Source organism: Triticum aestivum, chromosome 4D (genome assembly GCF_018294505.1).
Source record: "Triticum aestivum cultivar Chinese Spring chromosome 4D, IWGSC CS RefSeq v2.1, whole genome shotgun sequence".
NCBI lineage: Eukaryota > Viridiplantae > Streptophyta > Magnoliopsida > Poales > Poaceae > Triticum > Triticum aestivum.
Window position 1 is genome coordinate 186,084,040 of NC_057805.1, and position 23,255 is coordinate 186,107,294.

The window sequence follows — 23,255 nt, forward strand, 5'->3', positions numbered from 1 at the left end:
TGGCAGCAGCTCGATCAGCGATTTACCAGCAAGACCTGCGCCGTTACCATAGCCGCCGGGTTAAATCCCGGGTCTTCCAGGAAGGCGATCTCGTGCTCCGGCTCATCCAGGATCAAACAGATGCACACAAGTTATCCCCGCCTTGGGAAGGGCCCTTTGTGGTCAGCAAGAACTTGCACAACGGGTCATATTACCTCATTGACATTCGGGAGCACAAAGATTCACGTAAGTCGGAGGAGGAGACCCGTCGGCCGTGGAACATAGCTCAGCTTCGGCCTTACTACACTTGAGCCACCGGCTCTCGTGGTGTACATATTTCTCTCAGCCATGTATATATTATGATAAGCAATAAAGCAGGACCTCTGTCCTTTTTTCTCCTCCAAATATGCACGTGTTGTTCTTATTGCAAGATTACATGGTGACTTAAAGGAGGATCCGGTTTATGATCGTATTCGAATCTAGCCGTAAGCAGTAAAGGTCACTTGGGGGCTTCCTGTTCAAACATGGGTCGTATTCGAACCAAAGAGAACATAGCTGTCGATACCCATTTGATTGGCAAAGCGCCGAGCTCATTGGGAGGTTACCTTTGGTCATATTTGAATCATAGTTTAACCCCTCTGAGAACCGACGTGGATCGTATTCGAATCAGCGTCGTTAAACAATTCTTAAAATCACTTGGGGGCTTCCTGTTCAAACATGGGTCGTATTCGAACCAAAGAGAACATAGCTGTCGGTACCCTCTTGATTGGCATCGCCACACCCACTGGGGGCTATATGATCGTATCCGAATCTTAGCTTAATCCCTTTGGGCCGGGTCTCTGGTCGTATTCGAACCGGAAGCCCCTAAGTTCTTCTGCTTTATCACAAGTTTACTCTGATTATGTCAAGATGTATACGGCCGGGTCTCACTTTGCCGGCTTAACTTTGGTTTACAGTGTTAGTTGAACACCATGGGTGTTATTAAGACAAGTAAATCGGAGTTAAGATACCAACCTTGTTACCCGGGTTATCTAAACCGGAAGTATGCTTACAGGCCGCTAAGTGTGTTATTACGGCTGTGTTAAGGATATAATTGGGGACCAGTCTTTTTTGATTCATATTCCGGGTTATCTATCCAAAACACCTGATTCTCAGGGTGGTAAGCCGCCTCGAGACTTGTGATTTGCCTTTCTATGCAGGTCACCTAAAGGCACCTCTTTAAGGTTGAGAAAAACAAAGGGATGATTATGACCCGGAGAAACATCAAAGAGACAACTTCAAAAGACCTTGGCATTCAATACATGCACGATGGCACGGCAGAGATAAACTGTTGCACCTACTCTATTACAAAACTCATCAAGTCTAAAAGGGTGGAGCATTGTTTGGTAAACCGCCAGCCGAGTTACGATGCCCGCTGAGTTGAAGTCTCCGGCTCGTTCCTATCCTCTCCTCCGGCTGATCCCAAGACCTGGAAGGTTGATGACTTCCAGTCGATGCCGCTGAGAGCTTCGAATTGGGCTTCCTCGTCAATTAACCCGGCCGGGTCAATCTCTGGGGCGAAAGTGTGCTGACGAGCCGGCGGGATCAAGTTGAGGGCTTCATAGCGAGGGGTTGGAATCCTCTGATTCTCCGCATCATAACCCGGCTGGTACTTGGTCAAATCTGTGTCGTTCCCGATAAGGGTGGCCACCGGGCGTACCGCCTTCACGCAAGCCGCGAAGTCCTTCTGATCGAAAGCTGAGCCGTCTTCCTTCAGGCTTGGATAGCCAAGGGCGATGTCCGCCGGGTCTAACTCCGGCAGGAATGCCTTGGCCCGGCTCAGCGCGGCGATCGCTCCGGCCCTCGCAGAGGCCCGTCGCAGCTCTTGGATCCGCTGAGGCAGAACGGCGAGCCGGCGCAGGACTTCTGCCAGGTGAGTCGGCACCTCGTTGGATAGGGCCACCACAGCTAAGGCACGCTGTGACCCGGTGTAGAGCTGCTCCACCAGGGTATACACGGCCTTTAGCTTGGTGACCACGCTCTGGTTGAGGTTGGCACTTCTGGGACCTGTTTAACAGAATCAGATAAGCCGGCGACAAGGATGAATCATGAGATATAAACATTCTAAACTTGATGAAAGCCGGTGAGGCAACTTACCGAAGATGGCGGCCACCATTTGGGAAACCTGGCGCTTTAGGCCGGAGAGCTCGGCGGTCTTCTCAGAGAGAGCCTTCTCCGCCTGTTCCGCCCGGGTCACCAGTGCGGCCTTCTCTTCGGCCCAGGCTTTCCGCTCAGCATCAAATTCTGTCTTCAGCTTCTCTTGAGCGGCGATGCTGGATACAAACTTGGCGTTTGCCTTCCGGGTCTTCATCTCCTGCATCTTCAGCCGGCTCTTGAGATCCGCAAGGTCCGCTTCTAGCTTCTTGCCAACAGCCTGCATACATTTCCGGGTTATTAACAGTCATTATATAAGTCCCAAGCGTTTTCCAAGCAAAGACACTTGGCACTTGGGGGCTAATGCATATTGAACGTATCTATCTACATACTGCCGGCTCAATTGAGTAAGCCGGAACCTAAGTCTACAACATATTCACTCATAAGTCGTCGACTTGGGGGCTATCATGGCAAAGGTAACTATGCAGTAAGTAAGAAGGACAGCGGAATGATACCTCAGATTTTTGCTGGATCTGGTTCACCATGGCGACCTCTGCGTCCCGGCTCTTGTGCACTTGGCTGATGTAGCCAGAGACGAGCTCTCCAATGCTCAAGTTGGTGTAGTCGGAGAGGTCCAGGTTCACCCGGTGGGGCGGCAGCAACTCCCCCTTAGCGGAGCACTTGGCCAGCACGGTAGGTCTCCCCGGCTCAACGAACTCCGTCCGGGTGATTACCACGTCCGGGTCGTCTGCTGGTGGAGCCGAGCCGGAGGCCTCCGGGTTAATAGAAGCTTCGGTCGTTGCCTTGGTAGTCGGGGCAGTGGCCTCAGGTGCCGTGTCCATTGGAGTGGTGGCTTCGGGGGCGGAGGCAGCTGACGGTTCTTGAGCCGTCACCTCCGGTTCAGGCAAATCCGGCACTCCGGCTGACTTGGTCTTCTTCGCTCTTTTGGTGAGCTTTGCCTGGGCGCTGAAAGGACAGAAACGTTAAGCACAAAAAGAGTAAGTACAGACAAATATAATATGAGATGGTTGTCATTACCCGGGCGCGGTCTTGAAAGTCGGAAGACTCGACTGCATAGAGTCGCCCGAAGAGGGGGAGGTCTCCTGATAATTGGAGTCAGAGGAATTGAGTGGCTGACGGATAACACCCGCCAACGGATGAAAAGGGTACAAGTGGGAAATAACCTCAGTTCGGCGTTTCCTTGTTGCGTCGGGTAACCCGGAGGAGGGTCTGTGTCCTTGCTGGTCCGGTGTGACGCCGGCTCTCATGAACCTGTCGCTTCAAAATAAATTGAGGATCTTGGTAAGCTAAAGGATGGGAAAAGCTTACTTTCCGGGTTACCCTTCGGGCTTTCAGCTGTGGCAAGGGCTCCGAGTCGGAGGAAAGTACATTTACCTCTTCAATCACCGGTTACTGGCGCCGGTGTCATCCTGTTGAATGAACAGTATTGATAAGGCGGACAGGAAATAACAGTGACAATATAGCAAGAGCTTAAAGATTAGGGATTACCTCAGACTCGGAGCTGTCGCTTAGCTGCATCAGCTCGGAGGCAGTAGGCCTACTTCCCTTTCTTGCGGGAGGCGCGTTTTCTTGGCGGCTTTCTTCGCCTTCCTGGCCTTCTTGGCCGCCTCATGGTCGATATTTGACCCGCCAGAACTTGTCATCAGCCTGAAAAATACAATGAATTGTAACGGTTCAGATGAAGGTTACATGCAGAAGTAGATAAAAAGTTAAAGTCGGCGGCTTACCGCTGGGGCTGGGTTGGTCTTGCAGAAGGGAGCTAACCCGGTCCTTCCGCAGTCTGCCAGGCTCTCGTTTAACAGAGCCTTGGTCATCTCCTCTGCAACGTCTTCTGGAAGATCATTGCGGCTGTGTCTCTGAGGGTCATCCTTTCGTCCTGTGTACTCACACATTAAGCCGGGGCGGCGGCTCAATGGGATCACCCGCCATGAGATCCAGACCCGGACCAGGTCGATTCCGTTCAGACCATTGCCCAGGAGAGCCTTGATCTTGTTGATAGTGGGGAGCAGAGGCTGGCGCTCCGCTTGAGTCAGCTTGTCCGACAGTGGGTGAGTCGGCTCCAGACGTGTTGGGCGAAAGCCGGGCAGCGGGCTTTCATCAGCCGGGGACGTATCTTGGCAGTAGAACCAAGTCATGTTCCAGTCCTTTGGGTGGCTCGGCGGCTCTGCGTAAGGGAAAAGGCAGTCCCTACGCCGCTGGATGGAGATACCACCTAATTCCAGACTTGGCCCATTGGCGCACTCATTCTGACGGTTTAAATAAAAAAGCTCTCTGAAGAGCAGCAAACTAGGTTCTTCTCCAAGGTAAACCTCGCAGAAGACTTGAAAATTGCAGATGTTGGACACTGAGTTGGGTCCTATATCTTGAGGCCGCAAGTCGAAGAAGTTGAGCACGTCCCTAAAAAACTTTGAGCCGGGCGGTGCGAAGCCCCGGCTCATGTGATCCGCAAAAATCACTACCTCCCCATCCTTTGGCTGTGGCCTCTCTTCTGACGGGTCAGGGGCACGGTAGGACATGATGTCTTTCTTGGGCAGATATCCTGACTTAACAAAATCAGCTAGGGTCTCGTTGGTCACATTGGACCTCATCCAGTTGCAAGTAATGGGAGCTTTGGGAGGCATGGTGAAAGTCGGCAGTCTATGACAAAAAGGAAAAACGTCCGGGTTAATTATAAGCCGGAGGAGATCTACAGTTCAAAACTAAGGTGGCGGCTTATGAAGGGGACTAATGGTATATACTCAGGTACAGTGGGTTATTTAAGCCGCAGGGGCATTCAGAATAAATTGATTATCTACGGCCTTATCACAGCTAAGCCGGAGGATTCTACGAAGCATGGTTTCTTTAAACCGGAAATGTAAACCGCCAAGATTCAATGGATTGCAGTTTTTTCTAAGTGTGGTAAAACAGGTTTCACACATCGCAGTAAAACTTTTGGATCAAAATAGTCGGGTGAAATGAAAAATTTCTAGACCTAGAAATAGACGAGCGGATGTTCTTGAGCTCGAACGAAGCCGTTATGCAGTGGAAAGAGACCTACTGGCATTTGAAATAAGTGCCAAACAGCCGCCGCACTAATTCTATGCAGATCTAAGATCAAACAAGGGCAGTAACTATGAGAACTACCGAAGCTTGCGGACAATGGCGACGAACACGAAGAACGTGGGCAAATCCTACGGCAGATCTACTCTACAGGTCAGAAGAAGCTTACAGAGGCTGGTGAGTCGCGGAAGTCGTCGCGTATCTCTGGTCAGATCAGGGTGATGCAGCGGCCTGAGTTGATGACGACGAGGAGACCCGCGGCGGCGACAGCAGCAGAGCTCGGGCAGGGGAGCAGGGCGCGAGGAAGAAGACGAAGGAGAGAGAGGTGGCTGGAGGCCCGTCGGGCCGGCCTATTTATAAGGCAAGCTCATGAGTGGGCGCGAGGATCAAGGAGTCCACGGCGTGGTTATCTCCTCACGAAACGCCTCGATTTTCGGGATGACAGTAAATGCAAAGATCCGTTGCGGATCTGGCGGAGTAAAACAACGGGCTTAATGGAAGATGACGTCACGGCGGATTATCCGGAGTCCAGAGGATGACGTCACGCCGGGGTTATGGCCTTCACACAAATGGTAAGCCGGAGATTTTTTCTGTCGAAAGAATTGAAGATTGACATGAGCCGGCTCAAATCAATCTGGGGCCTAATGTTGAGGATATAGACCTTAGAGTCACCCGCCAGGAGGGGCCGGGTTACTCATATGGTCATTGCCAGAAGCCCGGCGCCCAGCTTAAAGACGGTGGGCCAAAGATGGGCTTAAGACCCGGATATGGCTTAAGGCCCGTAGTTACAATCGTTATTATGGTAGAACTTGTAGTGTAAGGCAAGAATAGTTGAGAGTCCGAGCCGGACACTCTTATGAGCCGGCCGGGGCTCTAAGAGCTGCAGGGCGTCAGCCTCTTTATATAAAGGGACGACCCGGCAGCGGTTTGAGGGTGACAACAATCTCATCGTGAGCCGGGCATAGCAGTTTAGCTCCCTGGTTATCGAAACCTCTAATCAATACCACATCAAACTGGACGTAGGCTTTACCTTCACCGTAAGGGGCCGAACCAGTATAAACCCTCGTGTTCCTTGTCCCGCATTAACCCCTACAAGCTTCCTAGCTGCGATGGCTCCACGACTAAGTCCTAACTCAAGGACATCTACCGTGACAATTCCATGACAAGCCCAAAACCCACCAAACTCTCTTCCATGCTCTAGGTCGTTCGATCACGATCGTGTGGGCGAAAACCGCACCTCATTTGGACTCTCCTAGCTCCCTCTACCTATTTATATGTGAGACCCCGAATTTTTCCCGCAGACGAAACCCTAGCAACTTCCCTCGCGCTGCGCCGGACGTGTCCGTCCGCGCCGGACACATCTCCACCGACGGCCGCCCCGCCGCTGGCACCCGCGCCCCGCCGCCCTCGACGCCGCGTCCTCTCCCTCCGGCGCCGCCGCGTCCTCCTCCTCCCGCGAGGGCCCGCCGTCTCCTTCCTCCGGCGCCGCTCCGGCCGAGCTCGAGCTCCCCGTTGCTCCCGATCCAGATATGTACAGTAGCAGGTTAACTTCCCGTTTCCCGATTCCACTAAGTCCTTTTTTCTCACAATATGTACCCATGTTCATCGTTGCATAACTCCTTGCATGTATCTCCGTTTCGCGTGTGTAATATGTCAAATTGTTCGCCTCGTGATGCTCTACATTTTGTTCAATTGCAGCATGTTCATTAGAGGTCATCTTGATGCCCAAATCTCTGTTGCAAGAGGGCTAGTTGCTGTTATCTTCTGGTTCTTAGCCGAACTTGGAGATTTGTCATTTTTGCATCTTTAAATCTGTGCATCTTATGGGCATGAGCTCTACATGTGTTTTGTTGTATGCCATGCCATCGTTCCAGTGGTGTATGCCATGTATTTTTGTGGTCTCTGTAGTGACTAGCACAAGCATGCAAACTAGGCCCCGTAATGTTTCTGATTTCAGGGACTTAGTGATTTCTCTAAGTCCTTGTCTGCTGTTATTTTGTTGCCAAGTAATCTTGATGCTACAGAGAGATCCATGCATATTTTGGAGATATTCAGTAAGGATGTTTTGTAGATATAGTTGTAATTGATCCATTCCTGCCCTTGTTTTCAATTATGGAGTGCCATAGCATGACTCAATCTTGCTCTACTTTTGCTATAAAATATTTCTGGCAGATTCTTAACATGATATTCATTTTTGCCAAGCTTATTGTAGTTGATCCATGGATGCTATATACTTGCTCTTGCCATGGTTAGCTTCATAAACATGCCATCTTGCTGTAGGTATGCTTGTTTTGTCATGCATTGCCTTGTGGTGAGTGCATCAAGCTCACCAACATGCCCTCATATTATTGTTTCTGCCATGCTCTGTTTTCTGCCAAGTCTGAAACCTGATAACGAAACTTGCTATGTTTACATGCTTGCCATCATATCTTCTGGTCCTTTTTGGCTTATGGTCAGTAAGGGACTTTTGTCATATGCATTTAGTAGAACACTGCGATGCCTTGTTTTGCTATGTTAAGTTCCTGTAGCATGTTGATTTCGTACTCTGAACATTGCTACCTGATGCTGTTTCTGCCATGTCCAGTCATTTCACTAAGTCTGTAAACCTGTTATCTTTTGCACTTTTGCCATGCTTGTTTGAGCTTGTTATGTTGTGAACTAGCCGTAGGTCAGTGTTCATCTTTTGTCAAGCATCTCCTGTAGATTACTGCCATATGCTCTGTTGCTATGTTGGAGTGCTGTAGCATTGTTGCTTGTTGCATTTTAAGTGCTATCATGCTGTCAATCACAGATTCGTGTCATTCTTGTTTTGCTTGCCATTTGCAACCGTGCATCCGTTTCCGGTGATCTTTATATCGATTTCGACCGAAATCATCTCATCTTTCCTGTGGCATGCTTGGTTTGCCAAGTTACTGCCTTGTTCACCATTTTCCTTCCGGAGCACGCATATGCATCGCATATCATATCTTGCATATCATACATGTTTTGCATCATGTTGCTTGTGCATTTCTTGTGGTTGATTGTGGTTCCGTTTGTTTGTGTTCTTGTCCGGGTAGAGTTGGGAGACGAGTTCGTGAACGAGGAACCTGTTGAGAACGCTTACGAGGATCAAGCTTTCGACAACTCTGAGAACCTTGCAGGGAAGATGACCACCCCTCGAAATCACTTCTATCTTTGCTTTGCTAGTTGTTCGTTCTATTGCCATGCTGCGCTACCTATCACTTGCTATATCATGTCTCCCATTTTGCCATGTCAGCCTCTAACCATCCTTTTCTAGCAAACCGTTGTTTGGCTAAGTTACCGCTTTTGCTCAGCCCTTCTTATAGCGTTGCTAGTTGCAGGTGAGTTGAAGTTGGTTCCATGTTGGAACATGGATATGTTGGGATATCACAATATCTCTTATTTAATTAATGCATCTATATATTTGGTAAAGGGTGGAAGGCTCGGCCTTATGCCTGGTGTTTTGTTCCGCTCTTGCCGCCCTAGTTACCGTTATACCGGTATTATGTTCCTTGAGTTTGCGTTCCTTACGCGGTCGGGTGATTTATGGGACCCCCTTGACAGTTTGCCTTGAATAAAACTCCTCCAGCAAGGCCCAACTTTGGTTTTACCATTTGCCGCCTAAGCCTTTTCCCCCGGGTTTTCGCGAGCCCGAGGGTCATCTTTATTTTAACCCCCCCGGGCCAGTGCTCCTTCGAGTGTTGGTCCGAACCGAGCAGCCTGCGGGGCCACCTCGGGGAAACTCGAGGTCTGGTTTTACTCGTAGCTTGACTTATCTGGTGTGCCCTGAGAACGAGATATGTGCAGCTCCTATCGGGATTTGTCGGCACATTCGGGCGGCTTTGCTGGTTTTGTTTTACCATTGTCGAGATGTCTTGTAAACCGGGATTCCGAGACTGATCGGGCCTTTCCGGGAGAAGGTTTATCCTTCGTGACCGTGAGAGCTTATGATGGGCTAAGTTGGGACACCCCTGCAGGGTATTTATCTTTCGAAAGCCGTGCCCGCGGTTATGAGGCAGATGGGAATTTGTTAATGTCCGGTTGTAGAGAACTTGTCACTTGACCCAATTAAAATACATCAACTGCGTGTGTAGCCGTGATGGTCTCTTCTCGGCGGAGCCCGGGAAGTGAACATGGTCTGAGTTATGTATGACGTAAGTAGGAGTTCAGGATCACTTCTTGGTCATTGCTAGATGACGTCCGTTCCGTTGCTTCTCTTCTCGCTCTCTTTGCGTATGGTAGCCACCATATATGCTTTTGCCGCTGCAGCTCCACCTCATTACACCATCCTTTTCCTATAAGCTTAAATAGTCTTGATGTCGCGGGTGTGATATTGCTGAGTCCTCGTGACTCACAGATTCTACCAAAACAGTTGCAGGTGCCGACGATGCCAGTGTAGATGATGGGGTCGATCTCAAGTGGGAGTTCGATGAGGAGCGTGGTCGTTACTATGTGTCTTTTCCTGATGATCAGTAGTGGAGCCCAGTTGGGACGATCGGGGATCTAGCATTTGGGGTTGTCTTATTTTCATCTAGATTTTGGCCGTAGTCGGTCTATATGTATGTATTTTGGATGTATTGTGTGAAGTGGCGATTGTAAGCCAACTCTTTATCCCATTCTTGTTCATTACATGGGATTGTGTGAAGATGACCCTTCTTGCGACAAAACCACTATGCGGTTATGCCTCTAAGTCGTGCCTCGACACGTGGGAGATATAGCCGCATCGTGGGCGTTACAAAGGCTTAGGTGGAAAATGTTAAAACCAAGGTTGGGCCTTGCTGGAGGAGTTTTATTCAAAGCGAACTGTCAAGGGGGTCCCATAAATCACCCAACCGCGTAAGGAACGCAAAATCAAGGAACATAACACCGGTATGACGGAAACTAGGGTGGCCAGAGTGGAACAAAACACCAGGCATAAGGCCGAGCCTTCCACCCTTTACCAAGTATATAGATGCATTAAGTAAATAAGAGATATTGTGATATCCCAACATATCCATGTTCCAACATGGAACAAACTTCATCTTCACCTGCAACTAGCAACGCTATAAGAGGGGCTGAGCAAAAGCGGTAACATAGCCAAACAATGGTTTGCTAGGAAAGGTGGGTTAGAGGCTTGACATGGCAATATGGGAGGCATGATATAGCAAGTGGTAGGTAGCGCGGCATAGCAATAGAGCGAACAACTAGCAAGCAAAGATAGAAGTGATTTCGAGGGTATGGTCATCTTGCCTGAGATCCCGCAAGGAAGAAGAACGAGTCCATGAAGAAGACAAACAGACATAGTCGAACGAATCCTCACAACTCCGGAACGAAACCGAAGCTAACGAGAGAAGCAACCCAGAAAGAAACAAACAACATAGTAAACAATCATCACATAAACATGGCATGATGCACAATCAAGTATGATGCATGTCCAGTTTAATGAGGCATGGCATGGCAAGGTGCACAAACAATACTACAAATTAAGTGGGGCTCAATATGCAACGACTTGCGTATTGACGAAACACCACATTCAAGTTATTTAGTTTGCTCTCGTTTAGGAACAAGACAAGATTAAATGTTGGTTAACATGGCAAGAGGTGAAGCATAATTAAACTAACTATTTAGGCAAGTTTAAATGAGGCCGGAAATAAGAAACAACAATTCCGGAAAATCCCCATATGCATATTATGAATTTGGTACTGTTCTGCCCTAAACCATATTTTATTGTTGTTAAACAGGAAAATAAAGTGCAACAAGTTAATCTATGCATTTTCCACCCCATTTACATATTAAGTTTATTTAAAACCGAGATACAGTTATTTAGTTATGAAATAAATGATTTTAGCATGGCATTTATGCAAAATTAAACAAACAACAAGTTTAAACATTTTAAACATGGATGAGAGTGGCAGATTATGAAACTAGATGAAAAACTAAGCATTTTTCATATATAAATTATTTACATATGATGCACGGTTATGAAGTTATTATATGCATGAACATGGAGGGTTTTTCTGTAAAACGGCACTCTCTGGAAAAATAGCTAAATCGTAGCAGCATGAAAAAAATACACAACGGGCTGAATCTGGTTGGCCCAATCGGCGGAAAAAAACAGATGGGCGCTGGGGTGTGGCCTCACCCATGGGCTTCGGCCCGGTTCGGTGGATAGGGAGGCTGGAAGGGGCGCTGGGCCTTGGAGACCGCTAGAGGCGCGATCAACGCTCGGGACGAGCGGGCTCCTGCTGCTCGAACGACTCGAGGGAGAGGCAGGGGCGTCCTCCTCCTGCTCGATGCAAAAGCAGAGGAAGAAGGCACGGCGGCGCAGAGGCTTGGCGGACGGAGGCGAGCGGCGCTGGGTGTCAGGAGGTGCGGGGAAGGCCAGGACGGTCCCGATCTGGGAGGACCCGAGGTGGACGAGCGGTTCTTGGTGGTTGCATCCTGATACAGAGAGAACGGGAGAGAGAGATGAGATACAGAGAGGAGGAAAACAGGGGAAGGAGAGGGCGCGACGGGGCTCATCTGCTGGTCGACGAGGTGGAGGGGCTGGACGAGGAGGAGGGCGCAGCCTCAGACGCTCGCGGGCATAGGGGCGCGTGAATCAGTTCCTACTGGAGCTCGACGTCGAGGTTGCCGGGGCGGACGACGCTCCGGAGGCTGGCGCAGGGCGGTGCTGCTTCCGATCCATACCGGATCGAGGCACGGGAGGAGGGAACGAGGCGCTCGGGCCTTGCGGGGCAGTTGGATCCAGGCCTCGGTGGGATGAACTGGGACGATGAGGGCCATTCGTTCTGGATCGGACGGTCCAGATCGACGGTGGGGGCTGCACGGGTTGGTTGGCTGGAAGTGGCTGCGCGAGAGGATTGGGCAGATGGTATTTGGAGGGATCCTGAGGTGGGAGGCGGCGGCGGCGCGACCGAACAGGCTCCCTAGGGTTTAGGCTGATTATAAATAGTAGGTTGATTTTTGGGTAGGGGCTAGCTCGTCCCTACGATCATAATCGGACGGTTGGGAAAAAATAGGTAGGAAGTCCAAATAATAAAACAGAGATGTCTTATAGATGTTTGGGGATGATCCGAATCCAACGGTCATGACTGCCCGGGTCGGGTTCAGAGAAGTTTCGGACACGCATGCGAGGGGTTTGAGTATTGTACAGAGAGACTCCGGTTTAGACATGAGGGAAAACGAAGAACAAGGGATTTGATGAGCTCAGAAAAGAGAGAGAAGAGAGCGGTCTGGTTGATCTGAGAGAAGGTCAACCGAGACACGGAAGAAGCGGCAACTACTAGCGGATGCAAGTTTTATGAAAACATGAGAATGCAATGCTCATGATGACATGATGAAATGCAACAAACAAAATAAAACACACGACGGCAACGAAGAACATTGAAGGCTTCTGAAGCGTTGGTCTCGGGGCGTTACACCCAGGGGGAAGGGTTCCTCTTTTCTCTTTATCTATTTTTTATTATTTATTTTCTGTTTTCTATTTGGCTACTATTTCTATTTAAATGTAAGACTAAATGAGTTTTATTAGATATGAGACTTGTCACTTAAATCAAGCACATTATTTATAGGAGTCACAAAAAGTTTGAGGCCAAAAGGAGTTGTCTAACAATTTTTAGAAATAGAGAAGGCCAATTTTCAAATGCTGCTGGACCACTAAATAATTTCCAGGGGCACTTTGGGAATCCAAAAAAGGTTGGTTCCAACATGACAAATATCCAGGGATTATTTGCCACACTTTCAACATTTTAGTTTTCATGTTTGGAAAATTTGAATTTTTGACTTTGAATTTAAAGTTTGAACACAAACAGTGATTTGGATCAAGTGAGGATTAGCAACAGTAATGTGATGACGTGGCATCATTAGCAGGGGATTACTATCACTTGATTTTCCGGGCGTCACAGGCTAGGCATCTAGAAAAGTTTCACGGCGCAGGTGGTTTTCTTCATCATCATGTTAGTCGGCGGCAAAATCCACTTTGGGGCACTCTTCTTCATCCCCGACGACTCAGCGTGGTTTCGCGAGGCCCCGCTGGAAGTGGAGGCATTGCCTGTCCGCAGTGCGATATTGGAAATATGCCCTAGAAGCAATAATAAATTGGTTATTATTATATTTCCTTGTTCATGATAATCGTTTATTATCCATGCTAGAATTGTATTGATAGGAAACTCAGATACATGTGTGGATACATAGACAACACCATGTCCCTAGTAAGCCTCTAGTTGACTAGCTCGTTGATCAATAGATGGTTACGGTTTCCTGACCATGGACATTGGATGTCGTTGATAACGGGATCACATCATTAGGAGAATGATGTGATGGACAAGACCCAATCCTAAGCCTAGCACAAGATCGTGTAGTTCGTTTGCTAAGAGCTTTTCTAATGTCAAGTATCATTTCCTTAGACCATGAGATTGTGCAACTCCCGGATACCGTAGGAATGCTTTGGGTGTACCAAACGTCACAACGTAACTGGGTGGCTATAAAGGTGCACTACAGGTATCTCCGAAAGTGTCTGTTGGGTTGGCACGAATCGAGACTGGGATTTGTCACTCTATGTAAACGGAGAGGTATGTCTGGGACCACTCGGTAGGACATCATCATAATGTGCACAATGTGACCAAGGAGTTGATCACGGGATGATGTGTTACGGAACGAGTAAAGAGACTTGCCGGTAACGAGATTGAACAAGGTATCGGGATACCGACGATCGAATCTCGGGCAAGTATTATACCGGTAGACAAAGGGAATTGTATACGGGATTGATTGAATCCTCGACATCGTGGTTCATCCGATGAGATCATCGAGGAGCATGTGGGAGCCAACATGGGTATCCAGATCCCACTGTTGGTTATTGACCGGAGAGTCGTCTCGGTCATGTCTGCGCGTCTCCCGAACCCGTAGGGTCTACACACTTAAGGTTCGGTGACGCTAGGGTTGTAGAGATATTAGTATGCGGTAACCCGAAAGTTGTTCGGAGTCCCGGATGAGATCCCGGACGTCACGAGGAGTTCCGGAATGGTCCGGAGGTAAAGATTTATATATGGGAAGTCTTGTTTTGGTCGCCGGAAAAGTTTCGCGCATTATCGGTATTGTACCGGGAGTGCCGAAAGGGGTCCGGGGGTCCACCAAGGGGTCCACATGCCCCGGGGGGGGGGGGGCACATGGGCTGTGGGGTGTGCGCCTTGGCCTATATGGGCCAAGGGAACCAGCCCCAAGAGGCCCATGCGCCAAGAGATAAGATAAAGGGAGAGTCCTAAAGGGGGAAGGCACCTCCTAGGTGCCTTGGGGAGGATGGACTCCTCCCTGGCCGCACCCTTCCTTGGAGGAAGGGCCAAGGCTGCGCCCCCCTCTCCCTTGGCCCTTATATAGTGGGGGGAAGGGAGGGCAGCAAACCCCAAGCCCTGGCGCCTCCCTCTCCCTCCCGTGACACATCTCCCTCCTCCCGCAGCGCTTGGCGAAGCCCTGTTGGAATCCCGCTACTTCCACCACCACGCCGTCGTGCTGCTGGATCTCCATCAATCTCTCCTCCCCCCTTGCTAGATCAAGAAGGAGGAGACGTCGCTGCTCCGTACGTGTGTTGAACGCGGAGGTGCCGTCCGTTCGGCGCTAGGATCATCGGTGATTTGGATCACGACGAGTACGACTCCATCAACCCCGTTCTCTTGAACGCTTCTGCTCGCGATCTACAAGGGTATGTAGATGCACTCCTTCCCTCTCGTTGCTAGTAAACTCCATAGATTGATCTTGGTGATGCGTAGAAAATTTTGAATTTCTGCTACGTTCCCCAACAGTGGCATCATGAGCTAGGTCTATGCGTAGTTTCTATGCACGAGTAGAACACAAAGTAGTTGTGGGCGTCGATTTTGTCAATTTACTTGCCGTTACTAGTCTTATCTTGATTCGGTGGCATCGTGGGATGAAGCGGCCCGGACCGACCTTACACGTACTCTTACGTGAGACAGGTTCCACCGACTGACATGCACTAGTTGCATAAGGTGGCTAGCGGGTGTCTGTCTCTCCCACTTTAGTCGGATCGGATTCGATGAAAAGGGTCCTTATGAAGGGTAAATAGAAATTGGCATATCACGTTGTGGCTTTTGCGTAGGTAAGAAACGTTCTTGCTAGAAACCCATAGCAGCCACGTAAAACATGCAACAACAATTAGAGGACGTCTAACTTGTTTTTGCAGGGTATGCTATGTGTGTGATATGGCCAAAAGGATGTGATGAATGATATATGTGATGTATGAGATTGATCATGTTCTTGTAATAGGAATCACGACTTGCATGTCGATGAGTATGACAACCGGCAGGAGCCATAGGAGTTGTCTTAATTTATTGTATGACCTGCGTGTCAATGAAAACGCCATGTAATTACTTTACTTTATTGCTAACCGTTAGCCATAGTAGTAGAAGTAATAGTTGGCGAGACAACTTCATGAAGACACGATGATGGAGATCATGATGATGGAGATCATGGTGTCATGCCGGTGACGAAGGTGATCATGCCGCGCCTCGAAGATGGAGATCAAAAGGCGCAAGATGATATTGGCCATATCACGTCACTTTATGATTTGCATGTGATGTTTATCATGTTTACATCTTATTTGCTTAGAACGACGGTAGCATAAATAAGATGATCCCTCACTAAAATTTCAAGAGACGTGTTCCCCCTAACTGTGCACCGTTGCGAAGGTTCGTTGTTTCGAAGCACCATGTGATGATCGGGTGTGATAGATTCTAACGTTCGCATACAACGAGTGTTGACGAGCCTAGCATGTATAGACATGGCCTCGGAACACATGCAAAACACTTAGGTTGACTTGACAAGCCTAGCATGTACAGACATGGCCTCGGAACACAAGAGACCGAAAGTTCGAACATGAGTCGTATAGTAGATACGATCAACATGGAGATGTTCACCGATGATGACTAGTCTGTCTCACGTGCTGATCGGACACGGCCTAGTTTGACTCGGATCATGTATCACTTGGATGACTAGAGGGATGTCTATCTGAGTGGGAGTTTATTAAATAATCAGATGAACTTCATTATCATGAACATAGTCTAAAGGACTTTGCAAATTATGTCATAGCTTACGCTTTAGTTCTACTGTTTAAGATATGTTCCTAGAGAAAATTTAGTTGAAAGTTGATAGTAGCAATTATGCGGACTGGTTCCGTAAACTGAGGATTGTCCTCATTGCTGCACAGAAGGCTTATGTCCTTAATGCACCGCTCGGTGTGCTGAACCTCAGCGTCGTCTGTAGATGTTGCAAAACATCTGACATACACGTTTTGATGACTACGTGATAGTTCAGTGCGTAATGCTAATGGTTTAGAATTGTGGCACCAAAGACGTTTTTGAAACGTCGCAGAACATATGAGATGTTCCGAAGACTGAAATTGAGATTTCAGACTAGTGCCCACGTTAAGAGGTATGAGACCTCTGACAAGTTTCTTAAGCCTGCATAATAAGGGAGAAAAGCTCAATCGTTGAGCATGTGCTCAGATTGTCTGAGTACTACAATCACTTGAATCGAGTGGGAGTTAATCTTCCAGATAAGATAGTGATGGTTCTCCATAGTCACTGCCACCAAGCTATTAGAGCTTCGTGATGAACTATAACATACCAGGGATAGATATGATGATCCTTGAGTAACTCGCGATGTTTGACACTGCGAAAGTAGAAATCAAGAAGGAGCATCAATTGTTGATGGTTAGTAAAACCACTAGTTTCTAGAAGGGCAAGGGCAAAAGGGATACTTCATGAAACAGAAAATCATTTGCTGCTCTAGTGAAGAATCCCAAGGTTGAACCCAAACCCGAGACTAAGTGCTTCTGTAATGAGGGGAACGGTCACTGAAGCAGAACTACCCTAGATACTTGGTAGATGAGAAGGCAGGCAAGGTCGACAGAAGTATATTGGATATACATTATATGAATGTGTACTTTACTAGTACTCCTAGCAGCACCAGGGTATTAGATACCGGTTCGGTTGCTAAGTGTTAGTAACTCGAAATAAAAGCCGCGGAATAAACGGAGACTAGCTAAAGGTGAGATGACGATATGTGTTGGAAGTGTTTCCAAGGTTGATGTGATCAAGCATCGCATGCTCCCTCTACCATTGAGATTGGTGTTAAACCTAAATAATTGTTATTTGGTTGAGCATAAACATGATTGGATTATGTTTATCGCAATACGGTTATTCATTTAAGGAGAATAATGGTTACTCTGTTTATTTGAATAATACCTTCAATGGTCTTGCACCTAAAATGAATCTCGATCACAGTGATACACATGTTCGTGCCAAAAGATATAAAATAGTAATGATAGTACCACATACTTGTGGCACTGCCATTTGAGTCATATTGGTATAGAACGCATGAAGAAGCTCCATGTAGATGGATCTTTGGACTCACTCGTTTTTGAAAAGATTGAGACATGCGAACCATGTCTATTGGTATATATGCATGAAGAAACTCCATGCAGATGGATCGTTTGGACTCACTTGATTTTGAATCACTTGAGACATGCAAATCATACCACATGGGCAAGATGACTGAAAGGCCTCGTTTTCAGTAAGATGGAACAAGAAAGCAACTTGTTGGAAGAAATACATTTGATGTGTGCAGTCCAATGAGTGCTGAGGCACGCAGTGGATATCGATATGTTCTTACTTGACAGATGATTTGAGTAGATGCTGAGAATATTTACTTGATGAAACACAAGTCTGAATTATTGAAAGGTTCAAGTAATTTCAGAGTGAAGTTGAAGATCGTCATGACAAGAGGATAAAATGTCTATGATATGATCATAGAGATATCTGAGTTACGAGTTTGGCACACAATTAAGACATTGTGGAAAGTGTTTCACAATTAATACTGCCTGGAACACCATAGTGTGATGGTGTGTCCGAACATCATAACTGCACCCTATGGGATATGGTGCATACCATGATGTCTCTTATCGAATTACCACTATCGTTTATGGGTTAGGCATTAGAGACAACCGCATTCACTTTAAAAGGGGCACCACGCAATTCCGTTGAGACGACACCGTTTAGAGAAACCTAAGTTGTCGTTTCTTAAAAGTTTGGGGCTGCGATGCTTATGTGAAAAAGTTTTAGGCTGATAAGCTCGAACCCAAAGCGGATAAATGCATCTTCATAGAATACCCAAAACAGTTGGGTATACCTCCTATTTCAGATCTGGAAGCAAAAGTAATTGCTTCTAGAAACGAGTCCTTTCTCGAGGAAAAGTTTCTCTCGAAAAGAATTGAGTGGGAGGATGGTGGAGACTTGATAAGGTTATTGAACCGTCATTTCAACTAGTGTGTAGCAGGGCACAGGAAGTTGTTCCTGTGGCACCTACACCAATTGAAGTGGAAGCTTATGATAGTGATCATGAAACTTCGGATCAAGTCACTACCAAACCTCGTAGGTCGACAAGGATATGTACTACTCCTGAGTGGTACGGTAATCCTGTCTTAGATATCATGTTGTTAGACAATACTGAACCTACGAGCTATGGAGAAGCGATGGTGGGCCCATATTCTGACAAATGGTTAAAAGCCATGAAATCCGAGATAGGATCCATGTATCAGAACAAAGCATGGACTTTGGTGAACTTGCCCGATGATCGGCAAGCCATTGAGATAAATGGATCTTTAAGAAGAAGACGGACATGGACGGTAATGTTACCGTCTATGAAGCTCGACTTGTGGCAAAGAGAATTTTCACAAGTTCAAGGAGTTGACTACGATGAGATTTTCTCATCCGTAGCGATGCTTAAGTCCGTCGGAATCATGTTAGCATTAGCTGCATTTATGAAATCTGGCAGATGGATGTCAAAACAAGTTTCCTTACTAGTTTTCGTAAGGAAAGGTTGTATGTGATACAATCAGAAAGGTTTTGTCGATCCTAAGGATGCTAAAAGGTATGCTAGCTCCAGCGATCCTTCCATGGACTAGAGCAAGCATCTCGGAGTCAGAATATACGCTTTGATGGAGTGATCAAAGTTTTTGGGTTTATACAAAGTTTGTTAGAAACTTGTATTTACAATAAAGTGAGTGGGAGCGCTACAACATTTCTGATAAGTATATGTGAATGACATATTGTTGATCTGAAATGATGTAGAATTTTTGGAAAGCATAAAGGGTTGTTTGAAAGGAGTTTTTCAAGGGAAGATCTGGATAAAGCTGCTTACATATTGGGCATCAAGATCTATAGAGATAGATCAAGACGCCTGATGATACTTTCAAAGAACGCACACCTTGACATGATTTTGAAAGAGTTCAAAATAGATCAGCAAAGAAGGAGTTCTTGGCTGTGTTACAAGTTGTGAGTATTGAGTAAGACTCAAGACCTGACCACAGCAGAAGAGAGAGAAAGGACGAAGGTCGTCCCCTATGCTTTAGACGTAGGCTCTACAGTATGCTATGCTATGTACCGCACATGAAGTGTGCCTTGCCATGAGTTGGTCAAGGGGTACAATAGTGATTCGGGAATGGATCACATGACAACGGTCGAACTTATCCTTAGTATCTAGTGGACTAAGGAATTTTCTCGATTATGGAGGTGAAAAGGAGTTCGTCGTAAAGGGTTACGTCGATGCGAACTTTGACACTAATCCGGATGACTCTGAGTAGTAAACCGGATTCGTATAGTAGAGCAGTTATTTGAAATGGCTCCAAGTAGCGCGTGGTAGCATCCACAAGATGACATAGATATTCGTAAAGCACACACGGATCTGAAAGGTTCAGACCCGTTGACTAATAACCTCTCTCACAAGCATAACATGATCAAACCAGAACTCATTGAGTGTTAATCACATAGTGATGTGAACTAGATTGTTGACTCTAGTAAACTCTTTGGATGTTAGTCACATGGTGATGTGACCTGTGAGTGTTAATCACATGGTGATGTGAACTAGATTATTGACTCTAGTGCAAGTGGGAGACTGTTGGAAATATGCCCTAGAGGCAATAATAAATTGGTTATTATTATATTTCCTTGTTCATGATAATCGTTTATTATCCATGCTAGAATTGTATTGATAGGAAACTCAGATACATGTGTGGATACATAGACAACACCATGTCCCTAGTAAGCCTCTAGTTGACTAGCTCGTTGATCAATAGATGGTTACGGTTTCCTGACCATGGACATTGGATGTCGTTGATAACGGGATCACATCATTAGGAGAATGATGTGATGGACAAGACCCAATCCTAAGCCTAGCACAAGATCGTGTAGTTCGTTTGCTAAGAGCTTTTCTAATGTCAAGTATCATTTCCTTAGACCATGAGATTGTGCAACTCCCGGATACCGTAGGAATGCTTTGGGTGTACCAAACGTCACAACGTAACTGGGTGGCTATAAAGGTGCACTACAGGTATCTCCGAAAGTGTCTGTTGGGTTGGCACGAATCGAGACTGGGATTTGTCACTCTATGTAAACGGAGAGGTATCTTTGGGCCCACTCGGTAGGACATCATCATAATGTGCACAATGTGACCAAGGAGTTGATCACGGGATGATGTGTTACGGAACGAGTAAAGAGACTTGCCGGTAACGAGATTGAACAAGGTATCGGGATACCGACGATCGAATCTCGGGCAAGTATTATACCAGTAGACAAAGGGAATTGTATACGGGATTGATTGAATCCTCGACATCGTGGTTCATCCGATGAGATCATCGAGGAGCATGTGGGAGCCAACATGGGTATCCAGATCCCGCTGTTGGTTATTGACCGGAGAGTCGTCTCGGTCATGTCTGCGTGTCTCCCGAACCCGTAGGGTCTACACACTTAAGGTTCGGTGACGCTAGGGTTGTAGAGATATTAGTATGCGGTAACCCGAAAGTTGTTCGGAGTCCCGGATGAGATCCCGGACGTCACGAGGAGTTCCGGAATGGTCCGGAGGTAAAGATTTATATATGGGAAGTCTTGTTTTGGTCGCCGGAAAAGTTTCGCGCATTATCGGTATTGTACCGGGAGTGCCGAAAGGGGTCCGGGGGTCCACCAAGGGGTCCACATGCCCCGGGGGGGGCACATGGGCTGTGGGGTGTGCGCCTTGGACTATATGGGCCAAGGGAACCAGCCCCAAGAGGCCCATGCGCCAAGAGATAAGATAAAGGGAGAGTCCTAAAGGGGGAAGGCACCTCCTAGGTGCCTTGGGGAGGATGGACTCCTCCCTGGCCGCACCCTTCCTTGGAGGAAGGGCCAAGGCTGCGCCCCCTCTCCCTTGGCCCTATATATAGTGGGGGGAAGGGAGGGCAGCAAACCCCAAGCCCTGGCGCCTCCCTCTCCCTCCCGTGACACATCTCCCTCCTCCCGCAGCGCTTGGCGAAGCCCTGTTGGAATCCCGCTACTTCCACCACCACGCCGTCGTGCTGCTGGATCTCCATCAATCTCTCCTCCCCCCTTGCTGGATCAAGAAGGAGGAGACGTCGCTGCTCCATACGTGTGTTGAACATGGAGGTGCCGTCCGTTCGGCGCTAGGATCATCGGTGATTTGGATCACGACGAGTACAACTCCATCAACCCCGTTCTCTTGAACGCTTCTTCTCGCGATCTACAAGGGTATGTAGATGCACTCCTTCCCTCTCGTTGCTAGTAAACTCCATAGATTGATCTTGGTGATGCGTAGAAAATTTTGAATTTCTGCTACGTTCCCCAACATGCGACGCATTTCCGCGCATCGACCAACGGAGTCTTTCTCCGACAGACCTCGGCTCCGTACTGAGTGGCCACTCGCCGTACCATCGCGCGTCGCGGCAAGCGTTCCAGGCGCTCGTGGCTACAACTCTGGATCAAGCATGCTGTGGCCACCCAGGCTGCAGCTGAACATGTGGAGGCCCCCAAGTTTGACGAGCCCGCCCTCTGCAGTGGGTCACTCGGTGATTCCTCTGAGGTGTCCGAATGCGAAAGCATCGAGTCGACCGCCGAAATTCTCATGGCGGACAACTCCGAGCGCCACATGCCCCCTGGGTGCACGGAGGCTCAGAGCGGCTGCGCAGGGGCATCATACGACAGCACTAAGGGCCGTGCCGCGTGCCATGAACCGTACATGCCCCAAGCTCTCACCCGGGAGCAGCGGGACGAGCTCCGTCATGGGAACGACCAACTTGTCAACACGCCCATCACGGGGACGACACCCGAGGCATTGGCCATGGAATCGACCCGCCTTGCTACCTTGGCCGGGCACGTTCGCCTCAAACGGCTTCAGAGGGAGCTGGACAAATGCGAGCGCCATCAGCCCAGTTCCAGTTGGCACAAGCGTCGGCTCTACTTGAGTTACCAGCCTTGTAAGTATCAAGTCCTTAGTACTCCACTACAAAATCTAGCAGACACCACTCGGATAGCAGATTCCATCCAGCCCTCTAGCTCTTCAGCCGGTGAAGGGATTCGGCACATCCAGACGCTCCTCAAGACAACACTGTCGCATAATGCGGCGGTGTCCCGATCCAGAGACCGGATCCATAGCGCATACGTGCGCGCGGAGACCATTCAGTCGGCTCATAGACCACTCGGCTCAGGCAGGCGCCGAGCCACTTCCTCCTCCATAGATCGTCATGAATATCGGAAGCGCGATCGAGTTGCGTTGCCCCGGCATAACGACGACTACGATCGCGCCCTGATGCCACCACCATGAGATGATGCGTACGGGCGCCAGCCCTACGACGACTGGCGGACACACGACGATGACCGCAGGTCGAGTCCTACTCGTCCCTCGAGAGATACTCGAGACCCGCTGTTCAACGCATGATCCGTTCTCGCTCAGAACCTGGTCGACAGAGGTTGGGCCCTGCGGGAAGGCCAAGATCATGATGTACCGAGTGGTTCCGTACCCCCATGTCCCGAGTGCTTCAGCCGTTACATACGAGCAGCTGAGATACCCAAAAACTTCAGGTTGGCCATGGGAATCAGCAAATTCACCAGTGAGTCGAAGCCTGAGATATGGCTGGAAGATTACCGAGTGGCAGTCCAGATCGACGGCGGCAACGACAATGTGGACATTAAGCATTTGTCGCTGATGCTAGAAGGCTCCGCTCGGTCCTGGCTTACACAACTCCCGCCAGGTAGCTTATTCTGTTG